Below are 17,164 nucleotides of genomic sequence, written 5' to 3' on the forward strand. Positions count from 1 at the left end.
AGCAATTTAATTTACCGTAGTGCTGAATTATTTAATCTGGCAATAAGATAATGTTCTTTCCTATAACAATCTTTAAAATCATAGTTTAAAGATATCCTTTCACTTTTTCAATATTATAAAATAATACAATATGAAGGAGTTAAAGTACACTAAAGACTTGCATACCTTGTTAGCAACATCTGAGCTATTCAAAAGAACTACCCTGACAATTAAAGAAATATATTCTATATTGTATAAATGAAAACCTCCCTTAAAAACAAATATTTACCTATTTAAATAATCTATACAGCATTATATATATTCTGATAAAAATTGTAGATATGCAAAGGCTAACTAAAACTTTTGAAACCTATTATATTTTTTCCAGTTTAAGATTTAATTAGAATACATTTTTCAGGAGTTTAATGACCTCTGGCTTTTCTAGTCAGTTAAAATACATATTTTAAAATACTTTATTTTAAAGTTATTTGCAATTCATATGTGACTATATTATGAAAACCTGCACAAGTTCTCTAGATCATAACTTAACGGAAAATACTAATAGGTAGATGTAATTATTTTGCCTATATGCACATGTGCATATATGTGAACACAAAACATGTTCTATGTGTTGTGAATAAAAAGTGATTCATATTGTTGTATTTTGATTTTTAAACTTCTTGTTTTTTCTTTTTTAAAGATTTTATTTGGGCAGCCCGGGTGGCTCAGCGGTTTAGCGCTGCCATTAGCCCAGGGCCTGATCCTGGAGACCCGGGATCTAGTCCCACGTTGGGCTCCCTGCATGGGGCCTGCTTCTCCCTCTGCTCTGTGTCTCTGCCAATCTCTTTTTTTCTCTCTCTCTCTCTCTCTGTATGTGTCTCATGAATAAATAAATAAAATCTTTTTAAAAAATAAATAAATAAAATAAAGACTTTATTTTATTTAAGATTTTATTTATTTATTCATGAGAGACACGGAGAGAGATAGGCAGACACACAGGCAGAGGGAGATGCAGGCTCCATATAGGGAGCCCGATGTGGGACTCAATCCTGGCACTCCGGGATCACACCCTGGGCCAAAGGCAGGCACTCAACCACTGAGCCACCCCGGCATCCCTTAAAGGTTTTATTTATTTGAGAGAGAGAGGGAGAGAACAAAAGGGGGGAAGGGGAGAGAGAGGAAAAAGCAGACTCCCCATTGAGCAAAGATTCCCCACAAGGGGCTTGATCCTAGGACCCCAGGATCATGACTTGAGCCAAAGGCAGATGCTTAATGAAGGAAGCCACCCAGACACTCCTTGCTTGCCTTTTTTAATGAGGAATTTCTTTCTGTTATGTTCTCTATATTTTAGCAAAAGTAATGATTCACCTGCAGGCTCAGATCTACCAAACTTCCTAAATTAATGGGAACACTATTAGTGATTTTTTTTTTGTATTGTGATATTTTAAACAGTTATACAGGTGGGACTAAAATGTTTCCCCTGCCTTATAGAAAAATGTAAGTTCTACAGTGTACATTGAATCACTACCTACCTTCTATCTCTCACTTTTATTTTTCCCCAAGGTTCTTTGCTTCTAAATACCACTTCAGTTTTGCTATTGTTTGATTCTGAATCTAAATTCAGCCAAAGAGGCTGAAATCTTAATCTCTCACTATCAATTCCTCTCAGTTATTTCCCCCAGAGATGGTCTTCTCATCCATTCAGGTGAAATCCCATCACATATTATACCAGCAATCCATACAACACCATGAAATGCAGGCACTTATTTTTCACCCTGAAAGTGATTGTCAGATTATAAAAGTCTTCCAAGAAGGGAAGCACCCCCCACCCCCATGCAGGAGATCCTTTGTCCTGATTAGCATGCCTCATTTTAGTTCCCGTCTCCTTTCCAAAAACTCCTAGACATAGATCTCATCATGTGGGTAATGGTAGGGGGAGAGAGCCCTAAAATTCATGGAGACTCCAGAATTAGCCAGATCTTTCTTTTTTTGTTGATACAAAACTGCTATCTCATCAATAACTATTTAGGAACTGAAGGAGTATTCAATTTCCAGGTGTCATGATGGTATCATGTTACTTGTATGAGAGGCAGAAGAAACCACTTCTGTTAGCATTACTCCTACATCACCACATATTTGCTATTAGTGGCCAGCTTCCATCCAGATCTTTACAAAACCGAATACTATGCCACCAGACAATCCTACAGTTAGAAATGTGAGCTCATCATTACTTTTATATGCTTACAAAGCAGATGATGAGGATGCTATTTCCTTATTAGTTGCTACTCTTAGAGTTTCAAAAAGTCATAAACTGAGTACATTATCTGTTAGAGCAATGGCCCCACCACTGAATCATCCCTATCCCAGGATTATGAATGTAGATTTGATCATCCATATAATAGCTTTCTATAGATGCTGTTCATTTTTTTCCTTCTCACTGTAATATATAATGCAATCTTTTTTTAAGTTTTTATTTAAATTCTAGTTAGTTAACATACAGTGTAATATTAGTTTCATTATACAATATGGTGATTCAACACTTGCATGAAAAACAGTGTTCATCATAATAAGTGCACTCCTTAATCCCCTTCACCAATTTAATCCATTGCTCAGTCACCTCCCCTCTGGTAACCATCAGTTGGTTCTCTATAGTTAAGAGTCTGTTTCTTGGTTTGCCACCCTTTGTCTTTGCTCATTTGTTTTCTTTCTTAAATTTTACATATGAATGAAATCATACGGCATTTGTCTTTGGCTGATTTATTTCACTCAGCATAATGCTAACTCCACCTATGTCATTGCAAATCGCAAGATCTCATTCTTTTATTCTTCTTTATGGCTGAATAAGATTCCATTATATATACATATACATATATATACACACACACATATATCAATTATATATTATAGTATAGTATATCAATATATGTATACATATACATAATATATCAATTATTTTTTATTCATTCATCAGCTGATGAACACGTGGGGTGGATGTATCCCTTTGAATTAGTATTTTTCTTTCTCTGGGCAAATACCTAGTAGTGCAATTGCTGGATCATAGGGTAGCTCTATTTTTAACTTTTTGAGGAATTTCCATATTGTTTCCCAGAGCACCTGCACCAGCTGGCACTCCCCCAACAGTGCAAGAGAGTTCCCCTTTCTTCACATCCTCACCAGCATCTGTTGTTCCTCGTGTTGTTGATTTGAGCCATTCTGACAGGTGTGAGGTGATATCTAATTGTAGTTTGGATTCATATTTCCCTGATGATGAATGATGTTGAGCATCTTTTCATGTTTCTGTTAGCTATCTGTATGTTTTCTTTCAGAAAATGTCAATTTGTGTCTTCTGTCCAGCTTTATTTGTTTTATTCATTTGGGAGGTGTTGACTTTTAGATATTTTTATATTTTGGTTACTAACCCCTCATCAGATACGTATTTTGCAAATATCTTCTCCCATTCCACAAGGTGCCTTTTATTTTGTTGTCTGTTTCCTTCATTGTGCAGAAGCTTTTGATTTTGATTTTTGCTTTTGTTTCCCTTGACTTAGGGGACATATCTAGTAAGACCTTGCTATGATAATGCCAGAAAAATTACTGCCTGTGTTCTCCTCTAGGATTTTTATGGCTTCAGGTTTCACATTAAACCTAAACCACATACATACATATGAATATATATATGTATGTATACATAATTATATATATATATAATTTGTAAATTAAAGAGAATTTATATTTTCTTAAGTTTAGTGTTGAAATGGACACATAATAGTTTGTCAGTCAAAATTTATCAACCATACAAGAGAACTTGTGCACAGTAACTAGGAACTCTGTGACACTAGAGATGTCCCTCCATTTGACATTGATCCATTATATTTACATTCTTAGAGCTTGTGTATTTAAAAAGCAACATTCAGACTGTATTTTTCATAAATCCTAATGTCTGTGTTATTTCCTGCTGTATAACCCACCATCTCACAACTTAGGGTGTAAAACAGCAAGCAACATTTGCTCGTGATACTGTGGACCAACAATTTGGGCTGGGCTCAGAGTTTCCTCTCTGGGGCTTGCCTGGGCTCACTCGTTATGATGCAGTTAGCTATCAGCTTGCCTAAGGACAAATGGTCCAGGAAAGCGTCACTCACATGGCTTAGGTTTGCTGAGTTAGCAGGACACTTTGATTATCACTTCCTGTGGCCTCTCCCCATGGGCAAGCCTGGGCCTTTTCCAGTGATACAGAAATTCACACGAGCTCACATGGGAGTGCTAGGTCGAGGTTTAGAAGTCACACTATGTCACTTTTGACACCTCTATTGGTAAGAAGGTCAAGAAGTAAGGTCAACTCAAAGTTGGAGAAATAGCCTGCACCTCTTGATAGCAGGAGTTGCAGAGAACGCATAGCCATTTTTAATATACTACGGCAAGAAACTTTATTAGGTATATTTATGAAATCAAGTGAAGGTCAGTAACAGGAAAATGTATTTTCCAAACCAGTTTCTAATAAAAAAATAGACTTTATGTGTAAGCAGTATGACTACCTTGTGTAAACTTTAAGTTTACTTGCCTTCCCTATGAAACATTTCTTTTTTTTTTCTTAAAGATTTTATTTATTTATTCATGAGAGATAGAGAGAGGCAGAGACACAGGCAAAGGGAGAAGCAGGCTCCAAGCAGGGAGCCCGACATAGGACTCGATCCTGGGTCTCCAGGATCACATCCTGGGCAGAAGGCAGTGCTAAACCTCTGAGCCAGTGGGGCTGTCCCCCTATGAAATATTACTATGAGTGTGTCGCTAAGGTTCCTTTCAGCTTTCAGAATCAGGGTCTCTGATATCTGTCCTCTGGATTCAATTTTTCAGTTATTCTATCAGTATTATGACTGATCTACTCATCTGCTATCTCCACGAGGAAGAGACATTGTCTACCTGTGGGTGTTGTCTCTGGGGAGGATTTAGCATTATTCCTTCCTTCTTACTGGATTAAACATCATCTGGGAGGTAAACCTAAAAATTCTTGAGAATTTATTCTCTCCCAGGAAATCTTTTAAGTCCTTTATAATTTTAACTCATGAAAGACACACACAAGAATTTTTGTTTACTATTGTAGTTACTATTATAGTTACTACTATATTACTACTATAATACTACTTTATTATGCTACTATATTATACTTTCTACTATAGTAACTAACAGTTGCTATTATTCTTTTCATTTTACAAATGTGGAAACTGAAGTACAAAAAGTTCAGGTAACTTACCCTCGATTTCATGGAGAGAATGTGATAGAGATGGGATTAAAACAGAGCAGTGTGGCTTCTGCACCTAATGGCTTGCATATTGCATTAAATAAAAGGGAAGAGAGGAAACCTGACTTCAATATTCCACACATTGCATGAAAAGACTTTACCAAGCATCAAGCTACCTTGTGTTATAGAAGATCAAAAAGGTTAGTTTTCCTTGAGCAGGGTGGCATCTTTAACACACACCTTCCATTGCTAGAATATATCACTCACCAACCCAAATTTATCTTTGCTAAGAAAGATGTTCCTCCATTGACATTTACCAATATATGTAAAGCATCTTTTGGAGGGACATGATTGTAAAAACTCTAGAAATCTCAGAAAAATATCCTTTTTGAATGGAACTTAACTATCTTTAGCACAAACGTAACAATTACTCTCAAAGGCTAAGAAGATATGCAAAGTTAGCTTAAGATTACAGAGGATATAAAAATAGTTATAATAAAAACATCGACTCTGGCTGTATGTAAATTATATGAAGATACCAGTGCCAGTGACTTGAAGCATAGGCCACGATGAAAGCCTGATAGAAGTCTGCTAAAATTAATCAAGTATCATAGGTCATAGAAAATAAGCTCTTCGAAGAGATTCCATAGCAAAGGCAAGCAAGGTAATGTGAAGGAGAACAGGGCATCAAATGGCAAACAAAGTAGAAAGCGGGATGATGAGTGAAATGGGTCAGTGGGTTGGTGGTTCTGTGAGATTAAAGACTAAAACTAATAGTCCAGAGTCACAAAGAAGCTTAGGGAGCATTTTAGATTAAAACAAAACAAACAAACAAACAAACACACAAAACGAGAGGGAGGGGACAGAGAAACAAGAGATTGATGCATGTAGACTTTTCCAAAAAGAACCAAAAACAACCCTAAGTGATCCATACATTATAGGTAATAAAAAGTATTTTGCCCCAAGTCATAGAACTTGTCACATGATGGGCCATCTGATCATGAAACCAAGATGAGTGACTAAGATAATTAATCATTAGAGGTAATGGTTGCATAAGAACTAGACTTATTCAGCACAAAATAATATTCTTACTTCAGTCCTGTTGTACTTATTCTGTGCCCTGGCTTCTGTTCACTTAAGATTTACATTCAAATGTATATAACTATTTGACTTTGTGTAGATATAATTTCCCCTAAATAAAAATTTAAAAATCACTCTACTCTCCATATTCAGTCCCAGTCCCAGCAAATGCTCTGTTATCCAAAGTTTATATATTGTGAGTTAACATCTTAGAACTTATATATGGCATAAAAAGAGAGAAGGAGGATAATGCTTAGTATATATGAATAACGCGTGCATGTGAGAAGCAAAGAGAAACTATCAAAGCTACTAGTCTTCATTTCTGTAAATTGGTCATGATGCCATAGTTGATATCTATGACTTCCCTCTTTAGCACCCACCTCATACTTCCCTTGTCTTCAACCAGAAACTACTCTGGGTTCTTTACCTAGTGGAGTGACCCAAATGTTTATTTCAGGAAGGTCTGAGTCTTTAGTCAGCCTGCCTTCTTTGGTTGCTGTTAGCTCTCCTATCCCATTTACAATTTGGCATGGAAGCGAAAGAGACATTCCAGAGAATCCCCTGGGTTCCAGATGTAGTCCTATTTACCTCCGTTGTGTAACAGCAACTAAACTTCTCTTTGGTAATTAGAATAAATCACTCCATACAGTGGATTCCTTCTCTCCAGCAATCACCATATTGTGAGTCAGCATATCACTAAAGGTTATAAAATGAAAATACTGATACTCTGAGTAGAACTTTTGGAGTTATTAATGTACCCATGTCAGAAAGCAAGCAAAGAGGAAGTGTGTAAAGACAGTTGAGAAAAGATTTGGTTAAACATTTGACTTTGGTTAAACATTTGGTTAAACATTTGACTTTGTCTCAAGTCATGGTCTCAGGTTCCTAAAAATGAGCCCTCAGTCAGGCTCCTCATTCTGCAAGGAATCTGCTTCTCCTTCTCCCTCGTCCCCTCTCTCTGTTTATGCCTCTCTCTCAAATAAATAAATATAATATTAAAAGAAAAAGATACTTGGGAAACGACAAAGGAAGAATGAGACTTGCTTGCTAGTCAGTGGTCATGCTGAAATCCAAGCTTTTCTTTAGGCTAAAGTACAGGAATGAGATACTTGAAAACAAGAAGGGAATTTTTTCTGAATCATAGCAAGTATGAATCCATAAAATTAATGACCAAATATTTAATTTCCTCATTTGAAATTGTGGTAAAATGAGAAACATTGGGTTTCGGGGTGGCTCAGTCATTCAAGCATTTGCCTTTGGCTCAAATCATGATCTCAGGGTCCTGAGATCTAGCCCCACAGTCTGCTCCCTGCTCAGCTGGGGGTCTGCTTCTCCCTCTCCCTCTGCCCCCCCCCCCCCGCCACTAGTGCTTTCTGTCTCTTAAATAAATACATATAATCTTTTAAAAAATGAGAGGCACTTAACAATTGTTAAATATTAGTTGAATTTATTAACTGTTAAGCAATTTTTCGTCTTGTCCATTCCCCAACTTCTAAGGTATCCAATCATGGAGCCAGGTATTTGTTCCTAATGTGGCCGGTTTCTTTTCTTTGTATCTCCATAAAAGCTGTGAAGGCAATGCATATATTTCACAATTAAAACTGCAGGATAATGACATTTTAAGGTTGTAGAGTTATTTATAAGTTATCCACCTTATTTTACATGACAATTGAGAGAAGAGTATAAAGATGTAAACACTGAAGGACATAGGGGGACTGTTTACAAACACGTTTTTTAAAGAGCTTCCACTTGTCATCTGTTAAGTATACATTTTGTCTGCTATCACTTAAATTTATTTATTTATTTTTGAAATTGAAGTATAGTTGACACACAATGTTACATTAGTTTTAGATACATGACATCATGATTTGACAAGTTTATACCTTATGCTATGCTCGCCGTATCTGTCAGATTGGTTATCTTTTCTCGCTCTTTTCCTTCTGAGCTCTTTTTACTTATTTTTTCTTTTTCTTTTTTTAAAAGATTGTATTTATTTATTCATGAGAAACACAGAAATAGAGAGGCAGAGACACAGGCAGAGGGAGAAGCAGGCTTCCCACAGGGACCCCTATGTGGGACTCGATCCCAGGACTCTGAGATCACATCCTGAGCCACCCAGGCATCCCTTCCTTTTTATTTTAGATAAGAATGATGCTGATATTCCACTGTTCAATCAAGTATCTTGTTTATAATTAGCATTTCAATTGCCTTTTAATTTTAGGAAGCTCTAATTAATTAGAAACACTAAATGAATGTAGGCTTCTGCTTTTTATGGTCAACTGCAATGGATCAAATCTTAATATATAACCAAAGATGTGGAAGATATTTTTAATACAGCAGTGAAGCACAAAATCAGAACTTTTAGAAGTCTGCTCCAGTGAGGGATATCTCGACCTGAAAGGTACTCAGGCAGCAAAGCGGAGACAGAATCCTAGGTGGGACAGTGTGGTCTCAGGGTCCTTGAGGTCACAAGCAGACTGGGGGTGCCTGAGTGTGGCAGCATTGCCAGGCATCAGAGTAGGGAATCTGGTTGCCATCAGGGAGCCCAGGATCAGGCTCTCAGCTTGGTGTTGCCATAAGCTGTGAACCATGTCAGGATCAGGAGACCACTCCCAGAGCAGAGGCCCAGCAAGCAGTAGGACCTTGGCAAGACCCCCTTCCATCCCCCAGTAGGAGTGGTGCAGGTGTGTGCCAGAGGAGTCTGCAAAGATTGGAGCCTTGAAGTAGGCTTGTCTGCCTGATATAAAAATGCTTGGTCACAGGCTGGGTGAACAGAGAGTGTGGATGAAAACCAAGGAGGCAAGAGTCTCTTTCTGTGAAGGCACTCTGAGGGGTAGGGAGCATGAACTTTCAGCTCCTGGGCTAGAGATCAAAGCACTGCCATTTTCACCTCTGCCCCAGCTCCAGAGCTGCTTACACTGAGCTGAGGCCTCTGACAAGGGCAGTGTAGCTCCTCCCAGGGCAAAGACACCTGGGAATCAGCGTAACAGGCCCCTCCCCCAAAAGACCAACAGGAACTTCTGGCTAATATCAAGTTTACTGATCACATAGAACAGCAAAACTCTAGCGTTAGGGGAAAATATATAGAATTTGCATTTTTTTCTTCATGACTCTTTAGTCTTTCAATTTAATTTTTTTTTCTTTTTCAACTAATTTCTTACTTTATCATCTTTTAAAAAATCTTCTTAATTTTCATTTTTACATTTATATTTAATATATATTTTTCATTTTTGGCTTCCTTTCATTGTATTCAATTTTATTTTTGTATATATATGTTTTTCTTTTCTATTTTGGGATCTAGTTTCTTCTAACAAAGAGACAAATACATCCAGGATCTAGTGTATTGCTCTGTTCTGTTCACCTGTTTGATTATATTCTTTCCTTTTTTTTTTTTTTTCTGGTTTCTACTCTCTTCTGATCTGTACTCTTTTTCTTGGATCATTCGTGCTATTTTTGTATTTTGTTCTCTTGTTCACCTATTCTCTGAGCAGAATGACAAGACAGAAGAACTCACATCAAAAAAGAGAATAAGAAGCAGTGCTCACTGCCAGGAACTTAATCAATATGAATATAAGTAAAATGTCAGAACTAGAATTCAGAATAATGATTATAAAGATACTAGCTGAGCTTCAAAAAAGCATAGAAGACACTAGAGAATCCCTTTCTGGAAAAATAAAAGAACTAAAATCTAATCAGCTTGAAATAAAAAAAGGCTATTAATGACATGCACTAAAAAATGGAGGCTCTGATTGCTAGGATGAATGAGGTAGAAGACAGAATCAGTGATACAGAAGACAAAATGATGAAGAATAAAGAAACTGAGAAAAAGATAAACAATTACTGGATGATAATGGAAGAATTTGAGAGATGAGTGATACCATAAAGTGAAACAATATTAGAATAACTGGGGTCCCAGAGGAAGAAGAAAGGAGGGACAGAGGCATATTTGGGCAAATTATAGCTGAAAACATTCATAATCTGGGAAAGAAAACAAGCATTCAAGTCCAGGAGGTATAGAGAACCTCTGTCAAAATCCATAAGAATAGGTCAATACCTTGACATATAATACACAAGCTTATGAATTTCAGAGACAAAGAGAAAATCCTTAAAGCAGCTCAGGACAAGAAGTCCTTAAGCTACAAGGGTAAAAACATAAGACTGGAAGCATACCAATCCACAAATACCTGGCAGACCAGAAGTTACTGGGGGCTAAATGAGAAAAATATGCAGCCAATAACACTATATCCATCTAGGACCTCATTTAAAATAGAAGAGATAAAAAGCTTCCAGAACAAATAGAACTAAAAGAATTTGTGACCACTAAACCAGCCCTGCAAGAAATATTAAAAGGGATCCTTTAAGCAAAGAGAGAGCTCAAAGGAACATATACCAGGAAGGAACAGAGACAATATATAGAAACAGTGACTTTACAGAAAATACAATGGCACTAAATTCATATCTTTCAATAGTTATTCTGAACATAAAGGGCTAAATGCTCCAATAAAAACACATAGGCATCAGGTTGGTTAAAAAAACTAAGATCCATTGACATGCTCTCTACAAGAAACTCATCTTAAATCCAAAGACACCTATAGATTGAAATTCACGGAGTGGAGAACAATTTATCATGCTAATGAACATAAAAAGAAAGCTGGGATAGCAATCCTTAGAGGACACAAATTAGACTTTAAATCAAAGACTGTGGGGCAGGGCAAGATGGCAGAGGAGTGGGGTCCTCACCTCACCTGGCCCCATGAACTCACCTGGATAACTTTCAAACCATCCTGAACTCCTACAAATCCGACCTGAGATTTACAGAGAGAACAGCTGGAACACTACAGAGAGAGGGGTTTGCGCTTCTGACAAGGTAGGAAGGTGGAAAAAAAAACAAAAAAGAACCAGTGGGGGAGGGGCCGCGGGGAGCCGGGCTGAGGCCCCGGGAGAGCCCCCGGGACAGGGGAGCCCCGCCCGGAGCAGCGGGAACCTCACCGACCCCCGATTCCTCCGCGGAGAAGGAGAAGCGCTCGCAGGGACCTCGGGCAGGACCGGGAGGGGCCGCGGGGCCTCCAGGCTCCCAGGGTCACTCAGAGGAGGGGGCCCGGGGAGAGGCTGCACCCCGCGGCCGAGCTGGGAGAGGGCGGGGGCTGGGGGGCCTCGGGGAGAAGCCGGGGGTCGGGGGAGATGGGGGGGCCTCGGGGAGAAGCCGGGGGTCGGGGGGGCTGGGGGGGCCTCGGGGAGAAGCCGGGGGTCGGGGGGGGGATGGGGGGCCCTCGGGGAGAAGCCGGGGGTCGGGCTGGGGCTCGGGGGGCCTCGGGGAGAAGCCGGGGGTCGGGCGGGGGCTGGGGGGGCCTCGGGGAGAAGCCGGGGGTCGGGCGGGGGCTGGGGGGGCCTCGGGGAGAAGCCGGGGGTCGGGCGGGGGCTGGGGGGGCCTCGGGGAGAAGCCGGGGGTCGGGCGGGGGCTGGGGGGGCCTCGGGGAGAAGCCGGGGGTCGGGGGGGGGGATGGGGGGGCCTCGGGGAGAAGCCGGGGGTCGGGCGGGGGGGATGGGGGGCCTCGGGGAGAAGCCGGGGGTCGGGCGGGGGCTGGGGGGGCCTCGGGGAGAAACCGGGGGTCGGGGGGGGATGGGGGGCCTCGGGGAGAAGCCGGGGGTCGGGGGGGGGCTCGGGGGGGCCTCGGGGAGAAGCCGGGAGTCGGGCGGGGGATGGGGAGCCTCGGGGAGAAGCCGGGGGTCGGGCGGGGGCTGGGGGGGCCTCGGGGAGAAGCCGGGGGTCGTGGGGGGGCTCGGGGGGGCCTCGGGGAGAAGCCGGGAGTCGGGCGGGGGCTGGGGGGGCCTCGGGGAGAAGCCGGGAGTCGGGCGGGGGCTGGGGGGGCCTCGGGGAGAAGCCGGGGGTCGGGCGGGGGCTGGGGGGGCCTCGGGGAGAAGCCGGGGGTCGGGGGGGATGGGGGGGCCTCGGGGAGAAGCCGGGAGTCGGGCGGGGGCTGGGGGGGCCTCGGGGAGGAGCCGGGGTCGGGAGGGGGCTGGGGGGGCCTCGGGGAGAAGCCGGGGGTCGGGCGGGGGCTGGGGGGGCCTCGGGGAGAAGCCGGGGGTCGGGCGGGGGCTGGGGGGGCCTCGGGGAGAAGCCGGGTCGGGCGGGGGCTCGGGGCTGGGGTGGTGGGGGCTGCACCTGCTGCCTTCGGTGCAGCCCCCCCCCATTGGCGTGGGCCCTGATCCCAGGGCGCCGGGACACGGCCGGGCTCCTGCTCCCCCCGGGACAGGCGGAGGCGGGGAGGGCCCAGGACAGCGAGGACGCTCCTGCCCCGGGGCCCCCAGCTGTGCAGGGCAGCGCCCCCCGCCCTGGGAGCTCCCAGGACCCTGCCGACCAGGAGACTGCGGTGGTTCCTGGGGAGCTGACTCCAGGGCTGGGGACCTGGCCGCCGCCAGTGGTGGTGTCCCTCCTGGGGTCACCCTGTGCCTGGGACGGAGCAGGGGCGCCAGGGAACAGGGGCCTCACGGGGTTAACACCTGTTTACTCTGGGTGGCTCAGCGGTTTGGTGCCTGCCTTGGCCTGGGGCGTGATACCGGAGTTCCAGGATTGAGTCCCACATCTGGCTCTCTGCATGCAGCCTGCTTCTCCCTCTGCCTGTGTCTGCCTCTCTTTCTCTGTCTCTGTCTCTCACAAATTATAAATAAAATATTTAAAAAAAAGAGAGAGAGAGAAACAGTTCCCACGGAGCTTGGCACCCAGCGGGGGTAAGCAACTCCCCCAGGTGCACACACCTGAGAACCAGCACAGTGGCCCCTCCCCCAGAAAGACCTGCTGGAAGGACAGGGGAAGAGCAAGTTCTGGGCCGAGCAGCCCTGGAATGCTCCAGGGGAAGTCGAGGATATAGAACCAGAGGGTACCCCTCCTTTATATTTTTTCTTCCTTTTCCCAGTACGACTCATTTTTATATCAAACTTTAAATTTAAATTTATATTTTATATATTTAATTTTATATCAAACTTTGAAATTTAAATTTCAAAATTTTTTCTATTCTGCCTCATTTTGTTCTACAATGGTGGAAGTTAATACTTCTAAAACATGACCAGCATGCACCCAGAACTAAGTGGTATGCCATGCTGGTTCATTCTGTGAGATTCCTCATTCCCATTCTGCCCCCCTCTTTTATCTCATTTATGCCTTGGTGGTCAATGGTAGGGCCTTCTATAAGTATTTCCAGTTTATATAAATTTGAGACTGAGCATCTTCTATGCTATTAAGTCCCAAACTTAATATACTCAGAAACAAGAGGATTACCCTCTAGAACCCCTCAGGTAGACTACAATCTCCCTCCACTACAACTTCTTCACTCCACCATCTCCTAGTAACCCCGCCTTTTTTTTCTCCTTTTTTTCCCCCCTCTTCTTTGGGATTCTTGGTCTTTTATTTTTTACTACTTTGTTTTAACATTTGTTTTTCACTTTAGTGGTCCTTTTGTTTTATTTCATTCTGATCTTTGTTTTCAATTTCTGGTCTCTGACCTCAGCAGAATCATCTAGGGTGAAATTTACTTATATTGTGTTGATATTCTTGACTGAGCCTGCTCATACAGCACTCTGCACAGAGCAAAATGACTAGAAAGAAGAACTCACCACAAAAGAAACAATCAGAAACAGTACTCTCTGCCACAGAGTTACAGAATTTGGATTACAATTTGATGTCAGACAGCCATTCAGAAGCACAATTATAAAACTACTAGTGGCTCTGGAAAAAATCAAAGGGATTCAAGAGATTTCATGACTGCAGAATTTAGATCTAATCAGGCTGACATTAAAAATCAACTAAATGAGATGCAATCCAAACTGGAGGTCCTAATGATGAGGGTTAATGAGGTGGAAGAAAGAATGAGTGACATAGAGGACAAGTTGATGGCAAAGAAGGAAGCTGAGGAAAAAAAAAAAAAAAGAAAAACAATTAAAAGACCATGAGTAAAGGTTAAAGGAAATAAGTGATAGTCATAGAAGGAAAAATGAATGTTTGATTGGGGTTCCAGAGGGCGGAGGGACAGAGGACCAGAAAGCATATTTGAACAAATCATAGCTGAGAACTTCCCTAATTTGGTAGGGAAACAGGCATCCATATCCAGGAGATAGAGAGGACCCCCCCCCCAATATAAATAAAAACCATTCAACACCTCGACATTTAATAGTGAAACTTGAAAATTCCAAAGATAAAGAGAAAATCCTTAAAGCAGAGAGACAAGAGATCCCTAACTTACATGGGGAGAAATATTAGATTAACAGCAGACCTCTCCACAGAGACCTGGCAGCCCAGAAAGGGCTGGCAGGATATATTCAGGGCCCTAAATGAGAAGAACCTACAGCCAAGAATAAATTATCCAGCAAGGCTCTCATTCAGAATAGATGGAGAGATAAAGAGCTTCCAAGATAGGCAGAAACTGAAAGAATATGTGACCACCAAACCGGCTCTGCAAGAAATACTAATGGGGACTCTGTAAAAGAAAGAGGAAGCCCAAAGAAATAATCCACAAAAACAGGGACTGAATAGGTATTATGATGACACTAAATTCATATCTTTCAATGGTAACTCTCAACGTGAATAGGCTTAATGACCCCATCAAAAGACCCAGGGTTTCAGACTGGATAAAAAAGCAAGGCCCATCTATTTGCTGTCTACAACAGACTCATTTTAGACCTAAGGACACCTACAGCTGAAAATGAAAGGTTGGAGAAGCATTTACCATTCAAATGGTCTTCAAAAGAAAGCTGGGATAGCAATCCTCATATCAGATAAATGAAAGTTTATTCCAAAGACTGTAGTAAGAGATGAAGAGGGACACTATATCATACTTTAATGGGTCTATCCAACAAGATCTAACAGTCATGAATATTTATGCCCCTACTGTGGAAGCTGCCAAGTATGTCAATCAATTAATAACCAAAGTAAAGACATACTTAGATAACAATATACAAATGGTAGGAGACTTCAACACAACACTTTATGCAAATGACATATATTTTAAGCACAACATCTCCAAAGAAACAAGGGCTTTAAATGATACACTGGACCAGATGGATTTCACAGATATATACAGAAGTTTGCCCTCGAAAGCAACTGAATACACATTCTTCTCAAATTCACATGGAACTTTCTCCAGAATAGACCACATACCGCGTCACAAATCAGATCTTAACTGATACCAAAAGGTTGGAATTGTCCCCTGCATATTTTTAGACCACAATGCTTTGAAACTTGAACTCAATCACAAGGAGAAATTTGGAAGAAACCCAAACACGTGGAGGTTAAAGACCATCCTGTTAAAAGATGAATGAGTCAACCAGGAAATTAAAGAAGAATTAAAAATATTCATGGAAACTAATGAAAATGAAGATGCAACCATTCAAAATCTTTGGGATACAGCAAAAGCAGTCCTGAGAGGGAAACACATTGCAATACAAGCATCTCTCAAAAAATCGGAAAAAGACTCAAATACACAAGCTAACATCACACCTAAAGGAACTGGAGAAAGAACAGCAAATAAAACCTAAAATCATCAGAAGAGAGTTAAGAAAGATTCAAGAAGAACTCAATAAAATAGAGACCAGGAGAACTGAGAACAGATCAACAAAACCAGAAGTTGGTTCTTTGAAAGAATTAGTAAGATAGATAAACCCCTAGCCAGCCTTCTTAAAAAGAGAAAAGACTCAAGTTAATAAAATCATGAGTGAAAAAGGAGAGATCACCACCAATGCTAAGGAAATACAAACGATTTAAAAAAAATATTATGAGCAGCTATATGCCAATACATAGGCAATCCAGAAGAAATGGTCACATTTCTGGAAAACCACAAACTACTGAAACTGGACAGGAAGACATAGAAAACCTGAACAAGAAAATAACCAGGAAGGAAATTGAAGCAGTCATCAGAAACCTCCCAAGACACAAAAGCCCAGGACCAGATGGCTTCCCAGGGGAATTCTATCAAATGTTTAAAGAAGAAAAAATACCTATTCTACTAAAGCTGTTCCGAAAGATGGAAAGCGATGGAATACTTCCAAACTCATTTTATGAAGTCAGCATCACCTTAATTCCAAAAGCAGACAAAGACCCCATCAAAAAGGAGAATTATAGACCAATATCCCTGAAGAACATGGATGCAAAAATTCTCAATAGGATAGTAGCCAATAGGATCCAGCAGTATATTAAGAATATTATTCACCATGGTCAAGTGAGATTTATCCACAGGATGCAAGGCTGGTTCAACGCTCGTAAAGCAATCAATGTGATAGATCATATCAACAATAGAAAAAACAAGAACCATATGATCCCCTCACTAGAGGCAGAGAAAACAATGACAAAATACAGCATTCATTCCTGATCAAAACTCTTCAGAGTGTAGGGATAGAGGGAACATTCCTCAGTATCTGAAAAGCAATCTATGAAAAGCCCACAGCAAATATCATTCCCAATGGGGAAAAACTGAGAGCCTTTCTTCTAAGATCAGGAACACAACAGAGATGTCCACTCTCACCACTCCTATTCAACATAGTGCTAGAAGTCCTAGACTCAGCAATCAGACAACAAAAAGAAATAAAAAGCATTCAAATTGGCAAAGAAGAAGTCAAACTCTCCCTCTTTGCAGATGACATGATACTGTATGCAGAAAACCCAAAAAACTCCACCCCAAGGTTGCTAGAACTCATACAGCAATTTGGTAATGTGGCAGGATAAAAAATCCATGCCCAGAAATCAGTGACATTTCTATACACCAACAATGATACTGAAGAAAGAGAAATTAAGCAGTCAATCCCATTTACAATTGCACCCAAAAGCACAAGATACCTAGGAATAAACCTAACCAAAGAGGTAAAGGATTGATACCCTAA

This window comes from Canis lupus, chromosome 14 (assembly GCF_048164855.1).
Source record: "Canis lupus baileyi chromosome 14, mCanLup2.hap1, whole genome shotgun sequence".
Lineage (NCBI taxonomy): Eukaryota > Metazoa > Chordata > Mammalia > Carnivora > Canidae > Canis > Canis lupus.